Below are 27134 nucleotides of genomic sequence, written 5' to 3'. Positions count from 1 at the left end.
ATTGATATCTGGCTAATGTCAATCAACACAACAATCAATAGAATGTGCCTGTTGACATTTTTATTCTCATTATTGGTTACTTTAACTAATGGCTATTGCTCTGATGAGCACTAATATGCCCTATGAGATTCATAAAATAGGGAAAAATGAAAAATTTGCAAATTGTCTATTTCCCTCCAGGAATCATTAGTAATAGTTTCACTGTACTTTGATATGCTTAATAAGGAAAAGAAAGTGTCCTTTACTGCAGTAAAGATGGCCAATCTCTTGTTCAATATACCTTTTTCAGTTCACAGACTGTATACCCTACCATAAAAACAAAAGAAATTGGTTATGCGTGTGTATACACAAACACTGTCTTTTTCCATACAACTGAAGATATCATTCTACATCTAAAGTGCAAATTACCCAAAAAGAACATTTTTATTTAGAACAATAAAGCAGACATATTTGTTATAACATCTGACATGATGTAGAATCAATCAATGAATGGAGACTTGCTTGGTCCCTAAGAGTTGTGTGAAATATGATATTTCATAAATAATGCATGAATAGGAATATTTGGATATTTGAAAGCAAATAATCTCAGGGCACAAAAAGCCTGCTCTGAAAATGCAGTCAGTCTCCATACTTGGGGAATTCAGCCTGTCACTTGTGGTTGGCAAAGAAAGAATCAGAGCATTCTACTAATAATCTTTCTTGCTTTGGGCTTCCCAAAGAGGCTGTTAATCAAGGTAAACTTAAATTGTGATATCAAATTCTTTTCTAAGGAAAGTTTCCCTTTTCATGGATGGATTCTAGTGGGTTTGTTAAAGGAATGATTAATTATGTGGATTTTTCAGCATATATAGTCTAATACTCTGCTACCTGCTTTGGCTTTGAACTTTTCACAAAAGAACTGACACGAAAATCATTAGAAGTTTTTCTTAGAAGTTAAAAATTTGTCATACAAATGAAGAAATAGGCAAGTGTCTAAATCTAATATTAATCAAAAACGCTAACCTTTAGAAGTTGATTTTTATATGACTTTCATGAATTCATTAATCAAGAATGTTAAAGAAATGTGCACCAAGAGATGGCCTGGTCTGAAGTTTCAAAGATCCACAATACATTTATTTTTAGAGCAATGAGACCATCTGTAACCTTTGAAACTGTTATAAACCAAACAGAGGGGGCTCTGGAATTTCCATAAAGAAGAGCCTTAGGCAGCAATCTGTTGGAATGGAGTTCTAGAAATTCTTTTGATGATACATTTCATAGCAAGCACATTCTTTTTCCTTGGCTTGGCTGGCATATTTATTTGCTTTTAGTTTGGAAGAGTAGAGACGGATAGAGATTATAAGAAACTAAAGCCCACTTTCTTTGGTATCTCCTTTAAGTATTCTGTCTCATCTTCCATAAGCCAAGGTGCAAACTGTACCAGAGTATCACATTATATACCGGAACTTCGCAGGCTTTAGGCTTTTTGTTGGGGGTGGGGGTGCATGGTCTGGGAATCGAACCCAGGTCTCCTGCATGAAAGGCGAGTACTCTACCACTGAACCACCCATGCACCCTTTGCTTTTGACCTTTATATTACTATATAAGTAACATCAGCCACATAGAAGTAAGTGTGAATAAAGAGCACAGTCTCTAGAGCCAGGAGGTCTGGCTTGAATCATACATAACTCCAGCACTTATCAATTATATGACCTTTGGCAAATTAATCAACCTTCTTGCCTCTCAATTTTCTCATTCAAAAAATGTAGACAATTACAGTACTTATTTCATTGGATTGTTGTGAGGATTACATTTCTAATAAATAATAAGTACTATCTATTATAAATGTTAGCTGTTATTTTTCTGCATGGTAGAAGAAGTCCAGAGCTGAGGCTACAAGTTCCCCAGCAGAACCAAAGTCATAGGATTCAAGCTAAATGAAAAAGGATGGCACAATGTGAAAAGCATTTTGTCTTGATATACTGCTTCTTCATATCAGTCACTCCAAAGAGAGAAAATAGATAGCCACCAAGGAACAACTAGTAAAACAAGCAAAATCCAATGACCAACAGACAAGATAGACTGTGTCTTATTTAATCCTATGAATCTAATATACAATACAAATTATTCACATAAGGTTGGGTATATGAGAGCAATGTAGTCAGCTCCAATTTTCTTTTTTGCCCTGTACACTCACAAATATGCAAATGTAGTCTAAACTCTTCAAATGGCTGAAGAGCATAACAGCCATTAATGTAAATTGGGCTTGTCTTTGGAAAGCAAACAAAGGAAGAGACATGAAGGGCTAGGTAAACATATTACATGTGTGTCTATGGCAAAAAGGAGAGGCAGAGGCAGGGAAGACAAGTAGAGGTAAGGGCACGAACTGAAGATATAAGACGAGATGCCTCAGAGCTTCTAGGTGCTTAGAGGGCACCCTAACGAGAGAAATAAGGGAGTGGTCATAGATAAAAAGCAAGGAAAAGGAAAGCAGAGGACAGAGGACAAACTAACTTGATCGGTCTGGGGAGCAGCCAGGCTGGAAGGAGTGAGTTTCTAGGATACATATTTAGATCCTGATGGTTCCCAGAAGAGTATTGAGTCTAGGCAGGAAATAAAATGCTGAACAGATACAATCCAGGGTGTTTAAGAGTTCCCACGCAGGGGCAACTGCACTTTCGCACACAAACATCTTGGTAGCAGGTGGTTACGTTTGCTAGCTGCCAAAATGCAATATACCAGAAACAGAATGGCTTTTAAAAGGGGGAATTTAATAAGTTGTTAGTTTACAGTTCTAAGGCCAAGAAAAAACAAGTCTATTGAAACATCCAATCTAAGGCATCCAGGGAAAGATATCTTGGTTTAAGAAGTCCAATGAAGTTCAGGGTTTCTCTCTCAAGTGGAAAGGCACATGGCAAACACGGTCAGTTTCTATCTCATCTGGAAAGGCACATGGTCAACACAGTCAGGGTTTCTCTATAGGCTGGAAGGGCACATCAAGAACACAGCGTCATCTGCTAGCTTTCTCTCCAGCTCCCCGGGAGGCACTTTCCTTCTTCATCTCCAAAAGTCGCTGGCTGGTGGATGCTCTGCTTCATGGTGCTGTGGCATTCTCTGCTCTCTCAGATTCTCAAGCTTTCACCAAAACGTTTCCTCTTTTATAGAATTCCAATAAAGTAATCAAGACCCACCTAGAATGGGTGGAGACATGTCTCCACCTAATCCTGTTAACAACCACTCTTGACTGAGTCACATCTCCAGGGAAATGATCTAATTAAAGTTTCAAACATACAGTACTGAATAGGGATTATAAAGCTGATTAGGATTAAAACATGGCTTTTCTAGGGTACATAAACCTTTTCAAACCAGCACACAGGTAAAACAACTCTTGTGAGTTAATGTCTAGAAAAAACTTCCATGTCACTTGTAGCATCTGGAAACAATTCTCAAAATTTGTCTGCTTTCAGACATCATGCTTTGTTTCTTCTATATGCTTTTATTTCTCTTATTTTTCTTTTGGAAAACATATGAGCTTAAGTTTTCCTTGAAGTTTTGATTTTATTCTTAGATTATTTGAAATGTTCCTCAAAACCAAAAAAGCCAAAAGGGGGTAACATTTTCCTTTTATACTTCTAGCAACTTCTCACAGGTAAATATTCTGAAGTATGGTTGAATTATAATGCATAGGATAAATTGTGGCTTTATCCTTATGATTCCCAAATGCTCTCTGTATAGCAAGATCAATTTTCATCAACTGAGCAGTATTGCCCAAATTATTTATTAAACACTGATGACACAGTCCTATGAAACAAAATGATGTCAAGACTATGCCCTTTGGTTTTAAAATCTACTTATAAAAGGTGAGCCATTTAACTAAGAAAAAACCTCATCATAACTTCTCAGGGTCATAAACATCTATGTAACTACTCAGGTTCATAAACCTCGATGTAACTACTCAGGGTCATTCATGCTATCTTTTTTGATCATGCAGATAAGCAAAATTAGACAGTACCTAACTGATTTACGGAATATCTGTCCTGTTGTATACAGCACTCTAACCCATATATCTCAGTTCTTAGTTTTCAAAGCAAAACAGAAGCAAAGGGTTCCAATAATTTGGGGGGAAATTATTTTTATTATTAATAAAAAAATTTTAATAAATTATTTTTATTATAATTTTCTTTTGAAATTATTTTAGAAGAAAAAACGGAAATTTATATGCCAATAACTTAGATGCCCTTGACTATACAATCATACTTATGAAACTGCATAGGGAAGGGGGTCCTGCTTGGAAATGCACACTGTTCACACTCAAGTGCACAGTCACCTTGACTCCCACCTCCAACAATCACATATGCAAGTATCAGCTGGAGTGGGAGGAGGTAGGAATACCTTAGAGTCCCTTGGGGCAGAAGCACTCTGTGCAAGATTCTGGAGTATCCTGACCCTGCCAAGACAAGGAGAGAAAAAAAAATTAGGGTATAATATATAATATAGGGAACCAAATTCCAGCCGCCCAGTGACCTTCTTGGCAGGAAATATTTGCGAGAAACAGAAACCAGAAAAGAAGAGACAGAGAACCCAAAAGGAAGGCAAATAAAAACAGCAGAAACATGAATGCTTTCCCATTCACTAAGTACTTTCACATATATGAATTTCATTTGATTTTTCACAGTGTATTATAAGTGAAAAACAATCAAGCTTGTGAGAAGTCGCCACTTCTGGTGTCTAAACATGATAGTTTTAATTTTTCCAACATCTACTTCTAATCATGATATGTCAAATTATCCCAACTTGTCACTCAGTGATATCTTGGGAAGATCACACCATTTATTCCTTTCTATATGTTGCCCTCTCTCATCTTTTTTCCTTTTCACTTGCCATCATTGTCCTTTCTCCTTGGGACTAGAGATTGGTCATGAGATAGTGTTGAAGAGCATGGATTCTGAAACAGGGCTGCCTACATTTGTATTCCACCTCTGCCTTTGACTGCCATGGGACCTAGGGCAGTTTGTCTCAACTCTGTGCCCTGGTTACCTCACATGCAAAATAAAGATAACAATGCTCCTTACCTCATATGTTGTTGTATCAAATGAATAAGTGCATGTAGAAGGCTCAGAACAGTGTCTGGCATGTATCAGTAAGTAATGACTTTATTGCTTTTTGTTAATAGTTTGCCACTATTACTTTTACACTTGTTTCTCAAGTATATGAGTGTATCTGCTGGTTTGGCCCCCAATCCAAGCACCAAACTCCGATAACAAACAATACAATAGTTCACAAATGGCAAAGGCCCAGAATCCCGGTCAGGATGGACTTAAGATTTTTAGCCAAGCTTGGAACCCAGGGATCTGGGAGGTTGCTAGGAAGAAGCTCTGGAGGAGCCATGGAGGGTGGGTCATGTAGCACAGGCCCTGCTGTCACACACTTAGCAGAACAAGACAGTTCTGAACCCTGTCCCTCCCTATGCCCAAGGCCAGTGACACTGCACTTTTCTCTCTCAACTTTGCTGGGGATGTGGAGTCCTCTGGGGGAGATGGGACATGAGAAGACAAGTAAGCACTTCTGGCGCCTGATCTGACATCCTCTCAACAGCTCTTCAGTGTCTGAAACCCAATGCTTGGAGGAGAGGAAAGGACACCACAAAGGTGCCAACAGAGGCCGCATTGGCAAGACAGCAGGCCTGTCTTTGCACTCCATCTAAGGAAATTAAAACCATCCTGTCCAAATAGCCTGGGCACCTGGAAGTTGCTTCATGATCATCTGCTGGGTGAGCATGTTTGGAGGGGTGTGACAAGGTGTTGGTTATAAGTAGACACATGAAAAACGATTGTCCAGGTGGTGATAATTTTTGAAGTTGGGCAATATGTACATGGGGGTTTATTTTGCTAATTTCCCCATTTTTTTTTGCATGGTTGTAAATGTCTGTAATAAAAATCAGAAAGTAAAATGAATTTGACTCTTCCTGTCTAACAGATCATGAATTGAGAGTGAGATTCTTCTTTTGTCCCTGACTGATGCTCTGTTCTTGAGCACCATTCCTGTGGCCTAGTGGTTCTCAGTACATACATACATATGATATATACACATATACATATATAAGCTATATGGATTCTCAGTACATACATACATATGATATATACATATATACATATATAAGCTATATATATATATATATATATATATATATATATATATATATATCTTGATTGAATGAATTTGGGGATGTTAGAGGTCAGAAACAGAATCGGTGAACTGGGATACCAAGTGAGGGGAATGCAAGCACCCTCCCCTCACCCACATGTATATACACCCTGGGGCTAGGAATATAGGATGAAAAGCACAGGCACTATCCTTACTTAGCTTCCACTCCCGCCCTATGTCTATTTCTCTTGATCACTTTAACCACTTGTCCTTTTGAATAGAAGGCTTGGAGACAAGTAGGGTCTTAGAGAAAAAGAGTTATTGGAACAGGCTCCAGGAGTGAAATCATCTAGCTAGGTTTCTGCTTACAAGGCTGAGAAGATTGGAATTCAGATCTGGCTCAGCTCCCAGCACTATATTTTGTCCATTAGCATTTCCTTCCTCTATTGAACATTGATCAAGCCCTTCTATCAATGGTTTCCTGCATCATGTCAGGTCTCATTTGGAGATGAGAAGCATAATTCAGGGGCAGACCAACAGGCTGGCCAGTGAGTCTCCAGGACTGACTCAACTTCAAAAACTGTGAGAGAAAATGCAACTACCTAAAGCCTCGTCTGAAACAGCTGCTATGAGAGTTATTCATTTAGTATATGTAAAGGTTCCTAAACACAAGAGATATTTAAATGTGGAGACTTGTTTTTACTAATCCAAGTTCGCTACAGGTTTATGATTTGCTGGTTTGTTCTGGTGTGCTTTGGGAACAGAGCCATTCTTAACTCTTAATTTATATTTCTACATTTTTATACTAGAGAAGACAATAATATAGTGCTCTTCTCCCTAAAAATTTGCGTAAATCGAGGGAACAGCTCCACAATGAGGCTATTAGTTTCTAGCTTAAAATGTAAATGAGAGAATTCAGATATTAGAAATATCAAGGAAAAAAAAAAAGGATTGCCCAAATAAGGATGGATTGCCTTTATCTCCCAATCATATAGTAAGTATCCCTGGCTTCATATAGAGTATGTGCCGGTTTGAATCTGCTGTGTACTTCAGAAAAACCAAGCTCTTTAATCCTCATTTAATATTGCTGAGTGGGAGCTTTTTGATTGTTCTCATGGAGATGTGACCCACCCAATCATGGGTGGTAACTTTTGATTAGATGGTTTCCATGGAGATGTATCTCCACTCATTCAAGGTGGGGTTGTTTACTGGAGCCCTTTAAGAGGAAACCATTTTGGAAAAAGTTCAAGAGCCCATGTAGCCAGAGATCTTTGAAGATGAAGAAAGAAAACACCCCCAGGGGAGCTTCATGAAACAAGAAGCCAAGAGCGAAAGCTAGCAGATGATGCCCTGTTCACCATGTGCCTTTCCAACTGAGAGAAACCCTGAGCTTCATCAGCCTTTCTTGAGTGAAGGTAACATCTTATTGGTGCTTTAATTTGGACATTTTCATGGCCTTAGAACTGTAAATTTGCAACTTAATAAATTCCCCCTGTTTAAAAGCCACTCCATTTCTGGTATATAGCATTCTTGCAGCTTTCAAACTAACACAAGAGATAAGGTAAATTATATTTAAATAATCTAATATAAATAAGAGCACCAAAAAATATTTTAGCAAAACAGGGAGAAAAAAACAGAAAGAACAGAAGTCCAGCCATTCTTTTTTAAGTGCCTAACAGGCTCTGCTAAGTGCTTACATGCATTTCATTTAATCATCAAAAAAATTCTATGAGGTAAAATGGTTATTTTTATAACCATTGTTAAATATCTTTCCCAAGATAATACCTAGTAACTGGTAAGCTAGAATTTAAACCCAGGCAATAGAACTGCAAAGTCCATATTTTAAATCATTATACCACCCGGGTTCTTGTGCTCCAAAATTCACTAAGTATAATAGAAGGTAGAGGGATCATCTTGAAAGGAAAGGCTTAATGGCACAAACCATGAAGACAGAAAGAGGACAGGATTCTGGGAGCAGGTTGCAGGGGTGGTTGAGGATGTGGGTTAAGGGAGGCAGGTAGCTGCCAGAACAAGAAGCTTATAATGAAGAGCATGCCTTGGGTCCTCCAGGGACAGGAGGGGCAAAGGCTAAGACTATCCACAGCTGGGGTGTGGAAATGGGGTGGAGCCAAACAAAAGGTCCTAAAAAGACTTTATGGGACGTTGTGCCAGGTGTTAAATACCAGATGGTATTTGAAATGCTGAAAATCCATTCATTCTTTTATATTTAATATGCAGTCATTTACCTCAATATGATTTACCTTCACTTTAGAAGGTTCAATTTAACGAACTTTATTGTATACCTCTGTGCCAATTTGAAAGTATTATGCACCCCAGAAAAACCATCCTTTAATCCTAATCCAATTTTGTGGAGGTAGCCATTTCTTTTAGTCATGATTCAATAATGTAGGTTGGAATCCTTTCATTAGATTCCCTCCATGGAGATGTGACATACCCAATTGTAGGTATTAACTTTTAATTAGATGAAGATGTGACTCCACCCATTCCAGGTGGGCCTTGATTGGTTTGCTGGAATCCTTTAAAAGAAGAAACATTTTGGAGAGAGTCAGAAATGACAAAAGCCTCAGAGCTGACAGAAGTTTCACAGCAGTGTTGACACAGATGCAGACGTGTGGAGAACAGAGACATGGATGTTTGGAGATGCCTGGAGCGCAGTAGATGTCATCAGGAGATGTTAAGCAAGCCTGAACCCAGAGAGTCAGATGCCAGTCATGTGACTGCAGCTGACAAGGTGATCCTAACCCATGGACCTTCCTGAAATTAAAGTAACCTCTTGTTGCAACCTTAATTTGGGCATTTTCATTGCCTTGGAAATGTAAACTTGTAACTTCACATTCTGGCAGCTTGCATACTAACACACCATCTGTTTTAGTTTGTTAAAGCTGCTGGAAAGCAATATACCAGAAATGGAACAGCTTTTAAAAAGGGAATTTACTACATTACAGGTTTACAGTTCAAAGGCCAGAAAAATGTCCAAACTGAGGCATCCAGGAAAAAATATCTCTTGCTTAGTATCTCATGGGAAGGCATATAGTGACATCTGCAGGGCTCTGCCTGTGTCTAGGCATATGCTCTCCCTGTTGGCACTTCGAGTATCTCCAAACATCTGTATCTCTGTTACTCCTAAAGCAATTGTTCTCCAAGTGTCTGCATCTGAGATTTCTCCAAAATGTTTCACCTTTTAAATAATCCTAGTGAACTAATCGAGAGCCACCTTGAATGGTGGAATCACACCTCCACCTAATCAAAAAGCCACATCTCCCTGGAAGTAATTTAACCAAAAGTCACACCCACACTGGGTGTGTCACATCTCCATGGAAATAATCCATTCAAACTTTCCATCCTAAACAAGAGGTCTGGTCCCACAAGATTGTATCAGGATTAAAACATGACTTTTCTTGGGTACACAATAGTTTCAAACAGGTACACTTTCTATATGCAAAGCATTATCCCTAACATGACAAGGTTTTATAGATTTATTTTTTAATGGGGCTTCCAACTTATGTATGAAACAAGCATATATAAAATAACATCAGCAAAGGACAAAATGTGATATTTAATAACTGTTCAAAGTATTGTGGAGGTTTGGAAAGGGAGGGCACTAAATCCAAAGGAGAATCTGGCTGGGGTGATTTAAGATGAGATGTAAGGAATGTGTAGAACCTCAGCAGTCACAAGAAAGAGAAGAAATTCTAAGCAGAGGGGACAGTTTGAGCAAATGCTGAAGGCCACAATTGGAAAGCGGTGAGTGGATGGTTGTGACTGAAGATACTATATAAAGGTATAAAATGGGAATTAAACATGATTTAAAGATTTCACTTTATATCAAAGTGTGGACTGCTTTAAATGTCAGACTAAGACGGCGATTCTTGATCTCAATATTGGGCTTTCAACTAAGCTGAAATAGGGGACAACCAAGAGTCAGTTGAGTCTGAAATGATAGAATCCTACAGATAATTTATTGGGATACAGTCCTGACTCCACTGCCCCATGTAAGCCTGAAGATGTCTTCCTGCCCATCCTCACTGCCCCTCAGAATGCTGACCAACTTCTGCTGCCCCTTTAAGGACCTGGCAGTGGTGACCCATGGCTGGACATAGCTCCACTCTCCGCAGACGGAATATCACTCCAAATAACCTTTCTGCAGGAGATTCAGGTTGCATGCCTGAACATCCTCGTAAATTCCCTGGATTTGGCCTTGCCCAGTCCTGGAGGTATCCAAGCCACCCCAGTGCCACCCAGACTCTCAATTGAAATCCTCCTTCCAGTAATGAAACCATTTTCCTCACATTCACTTCTCCCCACTGTAAATTTCCTCTCCTAGGCCATGAGCACCTCCATCTTTCCTATTTTATATGTCAAATTAAATCTCATATCTGCTTTGCCTCTCAGAATACTGTGGTTCTGCCTTTTGGCACACTTGTCTCTCAGTAACAAATGATTTTTTTTTCTGCATCGTTGACTTGAGAGTAGTAGCCATGAAAATAACTCCTGAAGTATAGAATAATGGCATAGAGTTTAGAATCCTGAGAAATTCTCATCAGGTTCCAAGAGCAAGAGAATCTGGGTACCACAGAGAGGATACCAGCAGAGACAGAGTATATGTGGTCTAGAGACGCTCTAGGAAAACAGCAAGTTTCAGCCTCCTCTTTGAGTTTTGCTTCACTGCACCTAAGCACGTAACCTGAGACATAGAAAACTGTATTCCAAGGAGACAGTAAGATACATCCCCAAAGGCCACAGAGAGTAGCCACAAGATAGGAGTCAGGACATTGCTTCCTGGGGCCACAGAGAGGGAGGGAGCATCAGACCATCGTCCAAAGCCAAGAGCATTATTTCATACAAAGAGGTGTGAAGTAGCCCAGAAATACCTGGAGATCACTCACGAGTACCTGAACAACCCAGCAAAGGGAACCTGAGAGCATCAAGTCGGAATAGGCCTGCCTTCTCCACTACCTCTCACAATGCCCAGCATAAAATAACCAGACAATAAATCACTACAGTGTAGATTAATGGAAACCATGTGGCTTCCTTTGAGTAAACCACCTTCCCAAAGATCATGCCAGGTTTTCTTTCTAGCTTTTACTCCCCTTACCTCCCTAGACATTTCAATGTCTCCTGAGGAAAAGGAAAAGGGAAGAGTTTCTATGAGGAGAGGAGAAGATTGAGGATAATCTGCCAGATGAAATGCCTGGTCAAGGAGTGGAGCTTGAATTAAATTGTGGTTAAAGTCTCAGATTTCTAGGGTGGACCAATACTTGGTCTGACCTTCTGACCTTGAATGTCAGATTCTTTAAACTAAAACCAGGTATCTTACTGATTGGCAGTAACTGTAATAGAAACAGCTTTCTTCATATATGGGTTCCCCAGAAGTCTTGAGATCCTCATCATTTTGCTCCTCATTCTCCAGGTACCAGTCACCACTGGACATCTGCAACCTTTGAAAATGCACTATTCATCATTCCACCTAACTCCTTCACTCATTGAAATTGTGATTAAAATCTGAACTTGCCCACTACCTAGTTTCTTTGGGAATCAATGTACACTTTTTTTCTGGGCTATCAAGAATGATTAGTTAAAAAGGAACATAAAAACCAATTAAGTATAAACCACTGTGGAGACTTCTATCTGTCTTTCCCTCACCATCTGTTTTTAATAAGAAGACCTGCTAAGAAAAACGAATTCAATCAATGGAGGCTGAATAGAAGATACAACATTACTTAGCTCCTTCAGTCCTTGAGCAGGTCCAGTCTTCTTTACCAGGCCACCCTGACCTAAGTAGTTAGAGATCCCTGGGAATAAGATTATTTTCCCACTTAGGTGAGAAAGCTCTTTAATATGCATGTCACAAGCACATTCCCTTCTCCAGCTGGGTCTACATAACTTTGCAGAATTACTTTCAGCAATGGAGAAGCCTAAAGCCAGAAGAAGAGATTCATGTTAAACTTTGCAGAAATGATGCTTGTTGTTTTGACATAAAACTGTCAAAAAAATATTTTCCCCATCTCTTTTATTATTGTCATAAAAATATGACTTTCACAAAGCTCTTTCACACCAGAGGCATAAAATGTAAGCCCAAAAATATGAATTTGATTTTATAAAAATTAAGAATTTGTGTTCAACAACAAACGTCATAGACAAAATTAACAGAGATATGACAGATTTGGAAAAGATATTTTCTATGTCTAAGTCCAATAGGAGACTCCTGCAATCAACAGGAAAAAGACAGGAACCCCAATAAAGAATAGAAGAAAATGTCACTTTACAAAAAATGAAACACAAAAGGTCAACAGATAAATAAAAAGAAACAGTAAGAATGCCTTAAACAATTGTGAACTAAAGCAATAATGGGATATCCCTTATACTCAATTGACTGGTAAAAAGTAGAATGCAGGGCAATGCTGCATTAGCAGACAAACACAGATAGATTGCGGTGCTGCCATCACTTCTGGTGGGATGGTAGACTGGGGAAGCCATCCTGGAGAGCAGTGGATGCAGCTAGTGAATTCAAATAGACAATTTTACAAGTATGCCCTGTCAACCCCACTCCTGGGTATATACGGTTCCTCAAATGATCAAAGATATGTAAGCACATGAGTACCAGGACAGTTGTCACAGCACCGCTCATGAAGCAGGAAAGCAAAAGCCATCTGGGTGTCCAACACTGAGGAATCACTAGCTCAGATGTGATAGTTGCATTCCATGGAATTTAACGTGGGAACTAAAGGCCATGGTTGGATGTTTACTTAGCTACCTAGTACATCACAGTGCTCAGAGAAAACGGTTAATAATGTACCACACCAACGTAAGGTGGCAATAATAGAGTAATATATGGGCTTCCTGTATTTTATGCATGTCTATTCTATAAACCATGATTTCTCTAACAATAAATAAATTAATTAAATAATGAAAAGAAAAAATAATAATAGTAGTAAGGATAATGTCTATAGCACAATACAATGTAAATTATAAGTTAATGTACATAAAATAACAGAAACAAAAAGAACCCCAGACACGGAAATATGCTGAACATGGAGTAGTGAGCAGGAGAATAGGAGTAAGAAAGGGGAACCTAAAAGAACAGAGAAAATAACATGAAAAAGCCTCTTGTTCTCATAAAAGAATCTAGTATGAAGAAGCTTGGAAGTTAGGAAACTTCACAATGAAGGATTTTGTAAAATCTCATCAGAAAGGGCAGTGAGGAGGAAGGAAAAAAGAGTAGCCTTGTTCCTGATGACTACACCACTTCCAGATTATTGACTGTAACACAAATCAAATCAGCACTGGTGAGCATTGACATCTTTGATGTTTATGAAAATCAAAATAAAAACAACATTTTTCCTATGTGCTCGTTTATTCAACCATTATAAGCAGCTAGTATGAGCAAGACACTGTTGCTGGTGCCTTGGGGGACACCCCTTCTTAAGCCTCGCTGAGGCTCTGTACACCAACTGAGAAATCCAAAAGCTGCCTAGACCCCTCTCTCACAGCAAATCTGAGCCTTGCATCTTGTGCCCAAGAAGTAAACAATATGGAGCACTTTCCTTCTCTTTGGTTCTTTCCAGCACAGCTCAGCATTCTACATCTCTTCAGAGTCTTTCAGAAGTATTCTGAGAGTCTCCTGACTTCTTAAACATAGTATTTTCTTCTCCCAGGATGTTGGAGAGAAGTAATTGAGAACATGTGCCAGTGTACTGGAGAATGGGGAAGCCACCCAATAACCCTTTTATTTCCCTTCTCTCCAAACCCATCCTAGTTTAAGAAAAACTTTGATTGGAAAAGAGATATATGCCAGGATAAAGCAGAAGGAAACAGTCTTTCACTCTTTCAACCAGATCACAGAGCCCTCCTGAGCTTCAAGGAGGATATATCCCCACCTCAAAGGTTGGTCAACTCTGAAGATAAACTTTTTGTTGTTGTTATTGTTGCTTGTGGTTGTTGTTGTTGCATGGGCAGGCTCTGGGAATTAAACCCGGGTCTCCACTCTGCAAGTGAGAATTCTTGCCATTGAGCCACCGTTGCACCTCCCTGTAGATAAACTTTTGATCATTTAAGGGTTTGTGTAACTTCTAACTCAGGAAATGAGACTGGATATGTGCTTAAATCTTCTCAGTAAGCACTACTCAGTCAGCCCTGTTTACTGGAGTTCATCATCTCTTCTTCAGTTCCATGTAGGATTCCTCATTCTGTTGAAAAACAGGAATTAGGTGCAGTAATTAGAATAAGAGAGCTGAGCTAAGAAATGTAGATGTATGCTTAAAGTGAGATATTTTATTGTGCTGGTCAGTGGTACATGAATTATTCAAGAGCACATGCAAGATTAATTTTAGAAATGGATATTTTGAGCCACATGCAAAACTTTTCCTAATTCCCTCAATAGAAATTTAGTTCTATTCTTGATAAATCATGTTATATGTGCCTCCTAAGATTTCCAATTATATATGTGTAATCTTCTGGGGGAAACTGAAAAACTTAGGGGCATAGATGCCACTCCTCTCTCTTCTTCTAGATTTAATTCATGACTTCATAATAAAAAGATAGCAATGGGAAGTGAAGAGCTAACCTTGAAATAGAACCAAAGATGAGGATTTGGTCTTCAGTCGTGGCATATGAGGATGAAGGCCTCAAGGTCAGATTCTTGAGTAACCTCTATATTGAAAGGGCAAAAGGAGAAAAAGGAGCCAGAGAGAAGGAGCCCCAAGAGATGTGTAAGAAGAGTTAGAAAAGTATATCATCCCAGGTGTCAAGGCATCTTAAGGAGCAGAAAATCAAAGGTTGCAGAGAAGCATTGGGGAAATGGGAAATAAGAAAATTACAGTGAATTCAACAGCTTGGAGGTCAATTTAAGAGAGTAGCTTCAAAAGAAAAAAAGAAAAAGTGTGCCACTGCAGAGTAGGCAGTGGGTTAAAGCGACAAAAGATGAAGTGCTAAATGCTTTTCTATACTTATATGTTCATTCACTCAATAACTACGTAAGGGCCTTTCCCTCCAAAATGTATTCCAAATCCATTCTCTTTTCATCACCCTCACTGTGGCCATATCAGTCAAAATCCCTTCCTCTTTTGCTTCACCTGCCTCAAGAGCCTCTTCAGCCCCATCTCACCCCTCCAGCACATTATCTGCAACAATAACCAACATATTTAAATGTAAGTTAAATCTAATTTAAAACTCTCCAATGACTTTCAAATACACTTAGTATTAAACCCAAATTCCTCCATAGCTCTGGCCCTTACCTTCTTCTTAACCCCATCTTCTCGTTGTCTCCCTTTTGTTCCTGATGCTGTCATTCCTTGAACATACAAATTCATTCCTGCAAGTAAAAAAGTTAGATGTTGTGCTGGTTTGAAAGTATTATGTACCCCAGAAAAACCATGTTTTAATCCTGATTCAATCCTGTGGGATGGAAAAATTTGATTAGATTATCTCCACAGAGATGTGACACACCCAAATGTGGGTATTAACCTTTGATTAGAGGGAGATGTGACCCCACCCGCTCCAGGTGGGTCTTTATTAGTTTACTAGAGTCTTTAAAATGGGAAACACTTTGGAGAAACCTCAGAAATGACAGAAGCCTCAGAGCTGACAGCAAGAGAACCCACAGAAATTTCAGAGCAGAGCTGACACAGATGCTGATACTTGGAGATCAGAGTTTTGGATGTTTGGAGATGCTTGGAGCCCAGCAGACATCACCATGAGATGTTAAGCAAGCCAGAACCTGGAGGGAGACAAGCAAACCCAAGAGATGGAAACCAACCCCAGAGAACCAAAGTAAGGAATCCCACAGGAACAGAGGCTGAAGCCAATGGAGTCCAGGAACAAGGGACCAGCAGATGCCAGCCACATCACAGATGACAGAGGTGTTGCAGACCCACTGGTATCTTTCTCTGGATACCTTAGTTTGGATGTTTTTAAAGGCTTAGAACCGTAAAGTTGTAACTTATTAAATTCCCCTTTTAAAAGCCATTCCTGCTTCTAGTTTATTGCATTCCGGCAGCTTGCAAACTAATACAGATTTCAAGGTAAATAAGAAGAGATAAGCCTCATGAATGGTACCAACAATGCCACAATCCAGGATAAATTAAAATTTTCTTTTTTCATCCAATTACCTAAGGTGTTATTGAAGTATGGTGGGTAAGAAGTGAGTTCCTGATGTTACCGGACAAAGGCCATGGATTCTTTTGCCTGAGGTGCTGAAATGACCAGTTCCTGAGACATTGGGGTTTCAAAGAGAGAAAAAGTTTATTACTAGGTGCATTGTAGGAGAGCAGACAGCCCATCAACTCAAAATCTGTCTCCCCAAACTGCAGTAATTCTGACAGTTTTCTGAGAGAATAAGATGGGCAGTGTTAAGGATAATGAGCACAGTGACCCCAGATGATATAATTGGAGGTTATCTAATTATTGAGCATGCACATATAGATTACATGCTTAGTCACAGAATCTATGTAAGAAAATGGTGGCCATAATATAATGTTGGGCATGATTTTTAGTATTATAATGAGGTATAGGTGACTTGTAGGTAAAGTCTAAGCTACTACACGTGTCAGGCAGGCCCACTTTGGCTAGATCCAGTCTCGGTTATCTAATTTAGGACTTGGTGTGGGTTAGTTCTGAACTAACCCAAGACCCTTCATTAATAAACATTAGGGGCTGTCTTTAGTGATTACAAAACTCTAAAATCGAAAAACTGTATAAATGAGTGCAAACAAGGTTTAGTCACAAGGTTTTTACAATCACAGGGGCAGAAGATAAAGACCAAACAATCATTATCAGGGATTGAGGCAACTGGATTACAATTCAGAGATTTCAGGAATTTCCATCTATCTATTCCAATATACCAGAAAGCAAAAGGGAATATCTATATAATGGCTCACTAATCAAAATCATCCCTTAAATCCTAATTTCTCAGTTGCACTGACTTTGAGTACCTTAGACTCAAATTCTGGCTCTACTATTTATTGGTCATGTGATGTCAGTAACCCACTTAATCTCTCTAAACTTGGTTTCTTCATCTATAAAATGGATCAAACAATAGGACCTCCATAGAGAAAATAACAGATAGTATCTTTTATTTAGTGAGAATGTTTAATTAGAGATACAAGTAAAGTCCTTTGCATAATGCTTTGGCATAAATATTAGTTATTATAATGCATTCAATAAATATTTATTTAACATAGCTCAAAGTTCTGTTCTAAAATCTGGGAAAGTAGTGTTTTCCCTCATGGAGCTTATAATTTGTATTTTTTTAAGGGGAAAAGAGGGAAAGAAATTTTTTAATGCTATTTGCAGTAGAAAAAGAATAAATTCAGGATAAGGTCCCTATCTGAGGAAGATGTTATAATGTTCAAAAATGTTAGAGAAAATGCTGAACAACTCAGTCTTACTTATCAAGAAGTATATTCAATTTTAGAGTATAGAAAATTGAGAAGCATTTGACGGTCAAGGTCCACTCATTCCTTGAAGATGATATATGATAGGCATGTGGCACAGAGATGACCATGAAAAAATAGCTCCACCCAAGGATCTCACAAACTGAGAAAGAAAACCAAAAAATAAACAATTAGCTATTTTCTTGAGTAGCTGAGTCAGTGTGTTCAATGCTTTACCAGAGGAAACAAAAGGTGCTATAGAAGCCCCAAAGAAGAGACTTGAGCTAAGCCTTGAAAAGCATTGGAAGGGGTTCACCAAAAAAGTAAGGTGAGAGGGAAGGTATTCTCAGCAGAAGGTCATGTGAGGAACTGATGAGAGTTTGATGAACTGGACGATGTTCTAGTTTGCTAACTGCTGGAATACAACATACCAGAAATAGAATGACTTTTTAAAAGGGGGAATTTAATAAGTTGCTAGTTTATAGTTTTAATGCTGAGAAAGTCCCAATTAAAACAAGTCTATAAAAATGTCCAAATAAAGGCACCAACAAAAGGTTACGTTCATTCAAGAAAGGCCAATGAAGTGCAGGGGTTCTCTCTCTACTGGAAAGGCACATGGTGAACACAGTGAGGTCTGCTAGCTTTCTCCCCAGGTTCCTTGTTTCATGAAACTCCCGAGGAGATGTATTCCTTCTTCATCTCCAAAGGTCTCTGGCAGTGTGGGCTCTCTGCTTCATGGGTGTCTCATCTCGTGGCTCTGTTTTCATTCTCTCCCTCTTTCCATAATGCTTCCTCTTTTAAAGGATTCCAGTCAACTAATGAGAACCCACCTGGAATGGGTGGAGTCACATCTCCATCTAATCAAGTTAATACCCACAGTTGGGTGTGTCACATTTCCATGGAGATAACCTAATTAAGTTTCCAATATGTATTATTGAATCGGGATTAAGAGAAATGGTTGCCCCTACAAGATTGGATTATGATTGAAACATGGCTTTCTAGGGTACATAAATCCATTCAAACTGGCACAGACATATAGACAGGGGTGATGATCAGAACAATTAACAATCAGTATAGTGTGTGGACCTAACAACCGACAACATCCTCAAACAGCCAACACAGTAACACCAGTACTACCAGTATGAGCTCTGTGTGAAGAGTTGATGTGGCTGGTGAGAAGTGAGATCAGAAAGATTAAAGCAATTCCCCAAAAATCAAATCCCCACAAATTAAATTGCCAATAGCCAAGTCACTGAAAATCAATTCACCAAAAATTAATTTGCCAAATGACTGATCCATCAAAGTATTGGCGCACTGTTCAAGGTTTTAGTTTTGCCAAGGCTTGGCCAGCTGGGATGAACATAATTTTTGTATGTGCTTTATGTTTCAGATGCTCAATGCTCATATGTGTCTAAACTAGTTTTCCCCTTTGGTCTTTACTGTTTTTGTGAAGTTACATCTCACCTCCACTTTTGCCCTTACCCTTGCCTTTGCAGAGAACCGTCCTAGACCAAATTTAAAATATTTCTATGGCAGTTTGCTGACTCAGTTATTCAGTAAGTTGGCTTTGGCAAATAGTTTTAAAGCCAGAAAATTAGGAAAACAGAAATCAGATCTCTGAGGACTTTAAGCAGCCATTTGCATAGTGGGTAAGAGCCCAGTTTCTGGAGCTCCCTTTCTAAATTCAAATTTGAGTCCTGTCATTTATTAGTGTGTCTTTGGGCGAAAATTTTAACGTCTCTATATCCTTTCTTCCTCAATCATAAAATAGAGATAATAATAGCACTTACCTCATGGAATACTTATCCTATGTTTAGAACAGTCTGGTGCATAGCTAATGACAGTCATTAATAGCATCCATGTTAAAGAGATTTACTTTAAGCTAAAGACAGTAGGGAGTCAGTGAAGGACTTTGCAGTCTGGAGAATGGATTAGAAGTGGTTGAGAATGGAAGCTGCTGGAATAGTCCAGCAAGTAACGATGAAAACATAACTAAGTATTAGCAATAAGGAAGGAGAAGAGAGAAGACATTAAGGGAACACACAGTTACCTTAAATGAGGTCAGATTTCTAGGTCCATAGAAAGGATGGGAAAGTAATGGGAGGGTTTATGCATTAGCTGCATAGCTGATGTTTGTCATCTTTAAGGAAATCCATGAAATGATAGAAAAGCCAGGAGAAGGAAGGTAAGTAGGCAAATGTCCAGCTTTCCAAAAAGGAAACTCAAGTATGAGTATGGAGAGCCAATCCTAGAGTGGGTTATTAATGGAATAGTTTGTATTCACTGGGAGTCAGAGTTCTTTAAGGACAACTTGGGCCAAATAAATTACATTTGATTTATCTACAATGTTTTTGGACCTTAGGCTAGAGAAAGCAGGCTTTTGTTAGGGCTCTTTTTTTTTTTTTTAACTTGTCTATAACCACTGGCATTTCTAGGTTGTCAACTCTTCAGCTCCAACTATGGGATATGTGAGGCAAAAAAAGAAAACCAAATGAATTCACCACTTTTTCATTTTATGGGTCCTGTGAATCTTCCTATGAACTATTAGAAAAATTTAATTTCTTTCTTTTTTGGGGGGATAAAACTCAAAATCCTAGTATTTTTCCCAAATTTTATGTACATCAATTTTGAATCCACTAGATAAAGTGAAGAATACTATACAGAAATGCTATATAGGAAAAACAGTCTATATTGAAATACAGAAAGCCATGAAAACTTAACAATTGGATAATATATTTGATGATGGAACAAGGATTCAAAAAATTACAAGCTAGAATGATGGACAGAACTATTAGGAAGAAATACAATAGGAAAAATGTGAAAATTTGCATACAAGATAAAAAATTTTACACCACAAGTCAAATACAGGATGAGAATAACTTGGCCAACAGGGATAGTCTCCACCTCCCTTTCCCAGATCATATGGATAACAACTAGTGGCTTGGATAACTGCTAGCTCAATTCAGTATGGCAGCAGAACAAGCTGCTCAGTACATGCAGAGTGGTGTGCACAAAATAAGCACTCACAAAAAATGTTTAGAATAAATTATATTGTGAGAGGCAAATGCAAACTAGACTGTACCAGAAGAATTATAAGTCTACAGTATGAGGAAAGTAATAATTCCATGAGGTCTGCATTCATCAATTATATATAAAATATGATGTCCAGTCTTGTACAACATGTTATAAATATAAAGTTGTGCTATTATGTTTTTCTTTACCATAAAAGTAATACATTCATTTTGTAAGCAATTTGGAAAATATAGGAAAGCTTACAAAAGAATATTGAAATTGTCCATCAATAACCACTGTAAACTATTTCCAGGCTCACACTTTCTAATCCCATTGTATCAATACTTATTTATTGAGTGCCTATGATATGCCAGCAATTGTGTTAAACAAAAGCGTTGCAGTAGTTAACAAAAGAAGCATAATCTTCGCCTTTGGGGAGCAGGGGACCTAGGGCAGAGAAAGCTGTGAGCAGGCAGCTATGTAAAAGGATGCCCAGGACAATTACAGATGTGGAAGCAATGTCATTTGAGGGATAAGTTAGTTGAAAGAAACTAAGTCTGTTTAGTTGACAGAAGAAAAGACTAAGGAGAAATCGTATGCCTGTCTTCAAATAATTAAGGGTTTGCTTGTATTACCCTTGAGGGCAAAACACGATCAATGTATGGGAGTTACAAGAGGGAAATTTTTGATTCAGCACAAAAAAGAATTTTCTCATAACTGGAATAGACTGAAATTGTTAGAGGCCACTTTAGAAGTAGTGAATTCCCTGCTCTGAAAGTGGCAAGGCTCTATGGCCATCATTAGGAAGGACACGGGGAGGGCTCCTGCAAGGAGATATTGGACCTTTGGTCTTCTTTTGTGCAAGGTAAACTCACAGGCAAAGCATTAAAAGAAAAAAAAAGTGTTTACTTGCAACATTTTGCAGGAGAAACTGGCTCACTGAATAAAAAATATAACAGATATTTAAAGAAAATGCCACAAAGCTAACAAAGTTATACTTAGATTATTCATGAAGGAAAATAGCAGTTTTCTCATACGATTACCACACCTGCAAGGTTTGTCACATATATTAGAAATCAAGGACATTAAAAAAGGACTCAGTTTCCAACATTTTGGGAAAAAGTGCTGGATAGTGTGATCCTGGTTTTGTTTGTTAGTTTTTCTGTTTCATCTTGTTTTAAGTTACAGACAGGGGAGGGTGGACTGAGAATAGGAATTTGTAAAAAGTAGGCTCAGATACGATGAGAAATGAGAAATTAGAGCTCCCATATGTTTTAGTTTGTGAATGCTGTCATAATGCAATATACCAGAAATAGGTTGGCTTTTATAATGGAGATTTATTAAGTTACAGGTTTACATTTCTAAGGCCAGAGAAATGTCCAAACTAAGGCATCCAGAGAAAGATACCTTGACTCCAAAGAAAGACTGATGTCTGTCACATGGGAAGGTACATGGCTGGCATCTGCTGGTCCTTATTCAGTTCTATTACTTCCAGCCTCTGATTCCAGAGGCTTCCTCTCTAAGCATCTGTGGATTCTGACTTATCTGCTCCAAGGCAAAACTCTGGGTTTCATCTCTTAGCAGCTCATGGAAAGGCACATGGCAACATCTGCTGAGCTCTGGTTCCTGTCTAACTTCTGTCAGCTCTCTCAGCTCCTGCCATCTCCTGGAGCTTCTGCATTTCCAAATGTCTGCATCTGAGCTTTATCTGTCTTGGCCATCCAATCTTTACTGTTGGCACCCCAAGTGACTCCAGATGTCTGCATTTATGTCAGCTCTGAAGCAACTGTGTTTTCCGAAATGTTTCCCTTTTTAAAGGACTCCAGTAAACTAAGCAAGACCCACCTCAAATGGGTGGAGCCACATCTCCATGTCATCAAAAGGCAACACCCACCATTGGGCATGCCATCTCTCCATGGAAATAATCTAATCAAAAGGTCACACCCACAATTGAGTGAGCCAATCTCCATAGAAACAATCTAATCAAAAGTTCCCACCCTAAACAATAGGTCTGCCCCCACCAGATTGGATTAAGAAAATAACATGGCTTTTCTAAGGTGCATAACAATTTCAAACTAGCATACAATATTAAGTACATGTGGGCCAAATATAAGGCTAGTTGTATGCCAATAAAGAATAGGGAACTGAGGAAAGAATCATGGAATATGTGCCTTGGGACAAGAATTATTGGATGAAAAGGAGAGAAATATAGCATGGGAAAAAGAGTGGTTAAAGATCTCAAAAAGCTTCATGGTATTTAGAAACTTTGACGACAGCTTCTAACCTTATGAAGGTGAACTTTCTAGTTAATGTCTTTGTGCAATGTAAGGGGTGAAACTCAGTCAAAGTGGTCTATTTTTGATAATGTGTTCATGATGATCCTTAAACTCTGGTAACACTCTCCTACCCAATGTGAATCAAATTCTACTTGATTAAAGGACGAGTCCTACAATTATAGTTGCAGATATTTCGAGACTTGTCAGAATTATGCTGACACGAGGACAAACTTACAATGAACAATAGCATGAAAAGGTATTATAAAAGAAAGTTTATAATGTTCAACTCATGTTGGAATTGTTTTCCTTTTTTCACAGTGGCCATTTATAATGGATAGAGGAAAGCATCCTGGTACGCCTGCTCTGCTATGTGACAGTATTGTCAGCAAAAGGAGAGTCCAGGGGTACAGTTCTTCATAGCTGCTTTGAATCAACTAAAAAATTTCACATTTTGTGAATTCAGTGGACTTGAGATAAAAGTAAAATATAAAGTGTTTATATTTTCAGGATAGTTTACCTTCCCATAAAATAACAGAATACCTTCTACTCTGAACCATAATACAGTTTTTCACTCCACTCTCACTATGACTTGAAAAACTCGATTGTCGGGGCGGGCCGCGGTGGCTCAGCGGGCAAGAGTGCTTGCCTGCCATGCCGGAGGACCCCGGTTCGATTCCCGGCCCCAGCCCATGTAAAAAAAAACAAACAAACAAACAAACAAAATATAATAAAACAAGAAAATGTTTAAAGATGTTTCGCTTTCTTCCTCCCTTCCTTCCTTCCATCCTTCCTTCCTTCTCTCTGTCTTTCCTTCCCTTCCTCCCTCTTAAAAAAAAAAAAAAAAAAAAAAAAAAAAAACTCGATTGTCACAATGTTTGCTATGGGCCTGGGGTAGCTCTGTAGTTAGAGGCTATCCCTACTAGTTCATAGTAGGTTCTGAAAATAAATTCTGATAATTCCCAGGGCAGAGTTAAGCTTTTTTTCTTATTTTATCACATTTTGGTCACATACTTGGATGCTGAAGAATGAGAAAAGATAGCAAAGACAGGTCTTAAAATGACCATGGCTACCTGTGCTCTACGGTTTTTTTTTTTTTTCAACTACTATGTAACACTTAAATCTATGCTATTCATGAAAATTGTTGTCATACAATTAGCATTGCCAAGTAAATCACAAGATTGTTAAGGGACACACTTTTACAAAATAAATTATTTGTTGTTTTCCTGAAATTCAAATTTAACTGGGTGGGTAAACAAGTCTTTAATGATAAATACACTGTAACATTCCAATCTCTCTAAACCTTGGGATCCCCACAGTTAAAATATACCAGCGCAGTTCTGGCATTTCAACTTCAGGCAATGTAGGTCACCTTTTTGTGTATGCTTCAGCCAACTACCTGAACAAACCATTAGGCCCCTTCTAGACTCTCAAGCTATAACATTGAATTCAGAATCTTTACTTAGTAGGCCTATATCAATAAATTCAACCTGATCCAGCTTTATGTTACTTCCACCAGTATTCCATATCATTAATATCCATTCTCACTTATAATCCCCTGATTTTTGTCTTTATAAATTGGAAAAAAATCATGCATTATTTTTGGAGTGTAGCATACCTCCTTATGGGTCACATTTTGTACCTCATTTTTTAGAGCCTATTGAGACATCAGTCTAATTATACATCTGGAAAAAAAGAGGTATGGTGAGAGTGCATCATAACAAGCCAAATACTTCAGGGCATTAGGGCATTCCATTGCAGTTTTTTTTTTTTTTTTCTCATGGGCAGACACCAGGAATCAAACCTGGGTCTCCGGCATGGCAGGTGAGAACTCTGCCACTGAGCCACCCTGACCCACCCCCATTGCAGAGCAAAGGATTTAATCTCTTAAGACTGAGGTGTGAGGGATGTTTCCTTAGGAGAAGTGGTTACTACTTTACCAGGCAAAGCAGAGTTAATCTCTTCCAGTAGAGGTTCGGTGGCTGATTCCTCCAAGTAGACCATTATAGGTTTATCTGGCAAAGAAGACTCAGCATAATCTAGGGCAATGACCCCAGCAGCAGCAGCAGCCCATATGTCCCCATTCCAATTTTCAAGATCCATTCCTTTTCAAGCCATACCATCACTTTATAGTAAACGCCTTTCAAGATTGAGAATTCAATTCATATTGTAATTCAGCCACTCACACAATCAGACTCTATGCCTGGTTTTCTTATGTGAAATAAGAGTTTTTTTCAGGCATACATAGAAATCTGCATGTCCTCCATGCAGCACATAACTTGGGAATTTGAAGCCTTGAGCTCATCCCTTTAACAACTGTGTAAGGATCCAGGGCCCAGGACCCATGCCCTCCTCCATTTTGAGAGTCACTGCACGTAGCCACTGACATGACCAGGGTCAGAGAATGTAAAAATATGTACCCACTCCCCAATTACTGTCAGTGACCAACTCTTACAAGACTCTGCTGAACCAAATCTCATGAGTCTGCTAAAACTCATTCGTAACCAAACCTCACGTGACTGTTAAACTTTATAAGCTGCCCACTTGGCACCGTTGCCCCCTTTTGGTTTTGGCAGGCAGTGTTCACCTTCATTTCCCAACCGGCCACCACTGGGAAGATTTTCCGCTGTTAATAAATCCCTAATTAAAACTGATGGGTAATATTCTGCCTGGCATGTTCTTTTGTCTCAGGATTGAGTTGGGTTGGAACAAACTATATCCAGCATACTTAGGAACAATCATCCAACATTACTATACTTTTTAATTCCGCAAGTCTCTAAGATATCAAATGAACTGTCACTCAGAGCCTTGCCTCTTTCTTATAAGCATTTAAGCTGCCATGTACAATGGTATTATTTTGCATATCACTATTGCCAATTCATGCCATGGGCTATCAGTGCCCTATTGAGCCTTGGAAATAGAACCATTAGAGCTTTTGAATCTAATCAGATTAGAGAACTAATTCCAAAAAAATGCAGAACCAGTTCAGAAATCTCAACCTTAAGATTCTGTTTCTCAAGAACTACTCCCAACACCAAATCTACATTTCTGTGTATTAGTCAGGGCTCTCCAGAGAAACTAACAGAATATGTATGTATATAAAATATTATGAGATTTATTATAGGAACTGGCTTTCAGCAGGGATGGGCAGGTCTGAATTCTGTAAGGCAGGCAGCCAGCTGGGAACTCTGATGAAGGTTTTTGGTGAATTTCCCAGGAGAAGCTGGCTGAAGTAGTGATGGAAATTCTTCCTTCTGACTGCTGAAATCATCAGTTCTCCCTTTAATACCTTCAACTGATTTGATGAGACAAAGATTCTTTTACCACAGAGCTATAAATCCAAACAAGTAAGATCTCTATTACACATATATAAAACTTTCCATGTCTGGGTTTCATATAGACAGCAGTGTTTCCTGAGCTGCCTTGGTGTTTAGCTCCTACTCACATGCACACGCATGTTCACATACTCACACGAATACACACTTTTGTTTGTTTAGCATGCCCAGTTTCCCTTCTTTCTTTCTTTCTTTCTTTCTTTCTTTCTTTCTTTCTAGCATACGTGGTTTTCCCTCTTTATCACATGACTGTTCTGAGATGTTATAATTACAGTTGAAAGTGACACATTATGGAAAATAGCTGTATTGAAAGCATAAGGGTGCCCACAAACACTCTCTTGAAGAGAACAAGGGTTAAAAACTTCCAGAGAACAGGGAGGTGGGGCTGACATGACAGGGTTCAAAGGCCTAAATCTCCAATCAACTGGTTAGTCTCTCTGGTATGGCCAGCCCCACCCTGAGACTGTGGTCCTGGGCTCACAAAGAAGGACAAAAGACATTCTTATCACAGGAAAGGCCAAAAATTCAGAAGTTCCTTCCCAAGGAGCTGAGCACAAAGACCAGAGAGGTTTTTCACTAAACTATAGTGTGAATTTCAATAGCTAACACTGGTGTGTTGGTGCAGGCATTAGTCAAGAGAATTGGCTGAGAATAATAGGTTCAAGGACTCAGAGTACCAAAAAAATCTTGTAAGAGAAGAAAGACAAAGGCTAGGAGAATGCCTTTTAAAATGCATGTTGAATTGAGAGCAATTAGTATAAGCATAGGAAAGAGTCACAAAGTTTACTTCTCCATTCATTGCAAAATATTTACTGACTACCTACCATGTGCCAGGCACTGTTCTAGATAATGAAGATTTGGGCATAACCAGGGCAAATAAGACAAGATCTGTTTATATTTTATCAGTGCAAGGTAGTCAATAAAAAGTAGCACATACTTAAAAATACTTTGTCAGAGTGATAAAGGCTATAAAGAAAAACACCAAGGTAAAATAAATGGGG

At 38.7% G+C, this 27134-nt stretch overlaps 1 pseudogene; it reads right to left on the bottom strand.

Annotated features, from left to right (window-relative positions):
- LOC143690661 (isochorismatase domain-containing protein 1 pseudogene) overlaps positions 1-24901 on the bottom strand; it is a 48161-nt pseudogene extending 23260 nt beyond the window's left edge.
- Between the last annotated feature and the right edge of the window lie 2233 nt (positions 24902-27134).

The sequence above is a fragment of the Tamandua tetradactyla genome, chromosome 7, assembly GCF_023851605.1.
Source record: "Tamandua tetradactyla isolate mTamTet1 chromosome 7, mTamTet1.pri, whole genome shotgun sequence".
In the NCBI taxonomy this organism is placed as follows: Eukaryota; Metazoa; Chordata; class Mammalia; order Pilosa; family Myrmecophagidae; genus Tamandua; species Tamandua tetradactyla.
This window is presented reverse-complemented; position numbering and strand designations above follow the sequence as displayed.